Raw genomic sequence first — 4,374 nt, 5'->3', positions numbered from 1 at the left:
CTCTGTAGACCAGACTGGCCTCGAACTCACAGGGATCCGCCTGCCTCTGCCTCCAGAGTGCAGGCATAAAGGCGTGCGCCACCACCGCTGGCTTGAGTCAGGATTTTAAAGCTGAATCTAGTTTCAAGCCATGCAGCCAAGGATGACTTCGAACTCCCTGACCCTACACCCAGCTTGGCTTTGTTTTTTGTTTTTAATAATTTATAATTTACTTATTTTTATTTTATGTGCATATGTTTTGCCTGCATGTATGTTTCTGTGAGGGTGTCATATCTCCTGGAACTGGAGGTACAGACAGTTGTGAGCTGCCATATGGGTGTTGGGAATTGAACTCAGGACCTCTGGGTTAGCCCTGAGCCATCTCTCCAGTCACGGCTTTGTTCGTTTTGAGACAGGCTCTCTCCATGTACCCCAGGCTGTCCTGGAAAACTGAGTGTAACCCACGGTGGCCTGATCTTCCCACCTCAGCTTCCGGTACTGGGAATGGCAGCTGTATGCCACTACGCCCAGCTTCAGTTTTCTCAGCTGAAATGGGGACAGTAAGTCATCTTCCAAGACTGTCATTAGGATTTAATAAGGCAATATACATGACAGTCTTTTATAATTAAAAAGCACTTTCCACTTATAAAATATGGTCACCCTTCCATCAACAGCAATAAAAGGCCCGGAGCACAGCGTCAGGGGCAAGGCGGAAGGATACCAAGGCGGAAGGATACCAAGGGCACTATGTGGAGCCGCACTTCTTTCCTGGGAGAATTAAAACCAGTTCTGTGCTAGACTGCTATGGTGTGAGTTTTACATCTGTGAGATTTTTTATTTGTTTTTAGGGGTCAGTTTAAGATACAGTTTAGCCTAGGGGTGGTGGCTCATCTCATTGCTCAGGAGGCAGAAGCAGGGGGATCTCTGTGAGTGTGAGGCTAACTTGATCTACAGAGTGAGTCTGAGGACAGCCAGGGCCACACAGAGAAACCCTGTCGAAAGAGGGAGAGAGAGGGAGAGAGAGAAGGAAGGAAGGAAGGAAGGAAGGAAGGAAGGAAGGAAGGAAGGAAGGAAGGAAGGAAGGAAGAAAAAGAAAGAAAAAGAAAAAAAGATAGGGTTTAAGCCAGGCGGTGATGGCGCACACCTTTAATCCCAGCACTCAGGAGGCAAAGGCAGGAGGATCTCTGTGAGTTTGAGGCCAGCCTGGTCTACAGAGCTAGTTTCAGGACAGGCTCCAAAGCTACAGAGAAACCATGTCTCAAAAAAAAAAAAAAAGTTTAAATCAGCCCCCGCTTGAGCCACCAAGCCTGGCTGGGCCTCACCTGTCGGAATGTCACTTTAGAGTCGTGACTCACTAGGCAGCTTTGGTCAGCGTGACTGTGGACAGGAAGTGGGGGTTATTTGCTCAGTCAAGCTTTAGGAGCACCTGGTACTGTTGGATTCCATCAGGGCTCTGGGACTAATAACAGCTCTGGAGCTTCCTCATCAGCTGCCAGACCTTGAACTCTAACTGACAAAGTCAGATTACGTAGGAAGCAATCAACTTCTCTCCCCAAATCCTCTAGGCTCTCCATTATCTTCTCAAATAAACACAAGGGCCGGGCGATGGTGGCGCACGCCTTTAATCCCAGCACTCGGGAGGCAGAGGCAGGCGGATCTCTGTGAGTTCGAGACCAGCCTGGTCTACCAGAGCTAGTTCCAGGACAGGCTCCAAAGCCACAGAGAAACCCTGTCTCAAAAAACCAAAAAAAAAAAAAAAAAAAAAAAAAAAAAAAAAAAAAAAAAAAAAAAAAAAAAAAAAAAAATCAAATAAACACAAGGGAATAAACGAAATGACCATCAGCTGATTGAGAGATCCTGCTCTGGGGTGCTCCAGGAAGGTTATGTCATCATCATCGCCAGAGAGCAGAAAGCTCAGAGCTACAGGGATGGCAGTGGAGTGAGGGGGTGGGCAGCTTGGAGCCTCATTGCTGGACCAAGTTCAGCGCCTGCAGGGTCCAGGCAGAAGGAAAGAGCCCAAGATTAAGAACTTCGCCAGGAGTCGTGGTGCACGCCTTAAATCCCAGCACCTGGGAAGCAGAGGCAGGTGGAGCTCTGAGTTTGGGGCCAGCCTGATCTACAAGAGCTAGTACCAGGACAGCCAGGGCTACAGAGAGAAACTGCATCTTGAAAAACTAAAAAAAAAAAAAACAAACAAAAAACAAAACCAAAGAGGTCTTGGGCTGGAGGGCTGGTTCAGGAGTTTCGCAGGCTCACTGCTTTCGCAGAGGACCCAGGTTTGATTCCCAGCCCCGCATGGTGACTCACAACCATCCACAACTCCAGGGCCAGGGGATCAGAGGCCCCACAGGCACCAACACACATGGTACAAACATACACATGCAGGCAAACCACTCATACACATTAACTAACTAAATAAATCTAAAAAAGAAAACAAAAAAATAAAGCAGTAGCAGCTGACCCTTCTGATCACCTGACCACTGCCTGGTATTTCCTGCTGGGGCTGCAGCAGAAGTTTCTAAGCAGCTCCTCATGGAAGCCCAGCCCCTCCCTTTCTTGGCTTCATCTCTTACCCTCCCCCTCCCAGGCAGTCTGCATCCCAGACCACCTAGAAACCTCCACTCCCTCTAATCTTCAGAGTTTCACCTGCAGCAGTGGGTCACCCCCAACCTCCTCTCTCCCCTCTCCTCCTTCCTTGTGCATATGTGTGTGTGCACGTGTGTGCACATGCTCCTTGTGTGTGCACACAGTCAGAGGATAACCTGCTGTTCCCGAGGACCGCCTGGAACTTCGTCAGGGAGGCTGGGCCAGCGACCAGTGCTCCTGAGCCCCTCTTCCCAGCTCAGCCTCGCTGAGATCACAGACTGTGCCTGGCCTTTCAGAAGGGCTATGGGGATCTGAACTCAGGTCCTCATGCCTTTAAGGTTTTCTCTCCTTCTGGATTTCCTTTCCCCTCTATGCAACTGGCAAGCCTATGGTGGGGGTCTCATGAAATAGGCTAAATACCCTCTCCTCTACAAAAGTACTTTCTACCCTTCTCTCTCGCAGAAAGGATCTCACTGCGTGTCCCAGGCTGACCTCAAACTCAGGTTCTCCTGCCTTAGCCTCCCCTGGGCTGGGATTACAGTCATGGGCCACCACTTCCTGCTACAAGAATTATTTTCCGGGCTGGAGAGATGGCTCAGAGGTTAAGAGCACTGACTGCTCTTCCAGAGGTCCTGAGTTCAAGTCCCAGCAACCACATGATGGCTCACAACCATCTATGAGATCTGGTGCCCTCTTCTGGCCTGCAGGTGTACATGCAGGCAGAACACCGTATATATAATAAATAAAATAAAATGAAAAAAAAGAATTATTTTCCTTGTAGTACCCCCTGGTTAGTCCTGGTTAGACTCTATCACAGCCTTTCCCTTCTAAGTGCCGTTTAAATTGCTATTTACATTTTAATTTATTCACTGTGCACATATGTGTGGGCATGCTTGTGTCACCTCGGGGCGTGTGGGTAAGGAAGGACAGCGTGTGCAGAAGTAGGTCCTTTTGTTCCACTATGTGGCTCCCAGGGATCGAGGTTAGGTCTCCAGGCTTGGTGGCATGCACCTTTACCCACCAGGTCATCTCACTGGCTCCTAAACCCCATTTTTTAAATATTTATTTATTTGTTATGTATACAATATTCTGTGTGTATATCTGCAGACCAGAAGAGGGCACCAGACCTCATTACAGATGGTTGTGAGCCACCATGTGGTTGCCGGGAATTGAACTCAGGACCTCTGGAAGAGCAGTCAGTGCTCTTAACCACTGAGCTATCTCTCCAGCCCCTAAACCCCATTTTTTAACTTTTTTTTTTTCCCCTGGCACCTACAAAGTTTTAAGCCTGCCCAGGATCCCTTTCTGTCTATGGTAGTCAAACCCTGTTCCGTGAGGCCACGTGTGATGATGTACACTTTACTCTTAGCACCAGAGAGGCAGAGGCAGGGGGATCTCTATGAGTTTGAGGCCAGCCTGGTCTTTGTAGTGAGTTCTGGGGTAGCCATGGCTACACAGTGAGACCCTGTCAGGGTGGGGTGAGGTAGGTAGACAGGACAGGACTGGACAGAAGGACCTGTTTCATGGGTTCCATCGTCTGGTTCTAGGGGCTGTCGATCCTAGCTCATCAGCTCCCAGGCTGCGATAGGCTCAGAAGGTATGTTAGCGTCAGCTGTCTATCTGACATGGTGCAGTTATCAGCGAGAGTCCCAGTTGGGGGACTGCCCAGAGCAGACTAGCCTGTGGCATGTCTCTGGGGGCATTCTCTTGATTACTAGTGGATGTGGGGAGCCCAGCTCACTGTAGGCAGTACCTTCCTGAGGCGGGGGGTCCTGAGCTGTTTAAGAAATCTATCTGAGCCGGGCGATG

At 49.3% G+C, this 4,374-nt stretch overlaps 1 protein-coding gene across 1 annotated transcript in view; it reads right to left on the bottom strand.

Annotated features, from left to right (window-relative positions):
- Fblim1 (filamin binding LIM protein 1) overlaps window positions 1–4,374 on the bottom strand; it is a 19,794-nt gene that overhangs the window by 2,186 nt on the left and 13,234 nt on the right. The gene's annotated exons all lie outside the window — the stretch shown is intronic.

The sequence above is a fragment of the Microtus ochrogaster genome, chromosome 10, assembly GCF_000317375.1.
Source record: "Microtus ochrogaster isolate Prairie Vole_2 chromosome 10, MicOch1.0, whole genome shotgun sequence".
NCBI classification, from domain to species: Eukaryota; Metazoa; Chordata; class Mammalia; order Rodentia; family Cricetidae; genus Microtus; species Microtus ochrogaster.
The sequence above is the reverse complement of the archived record's forward strand: the minus strand, read 5'-3'. Positions and strand labels throughout refer to the sequence as shown.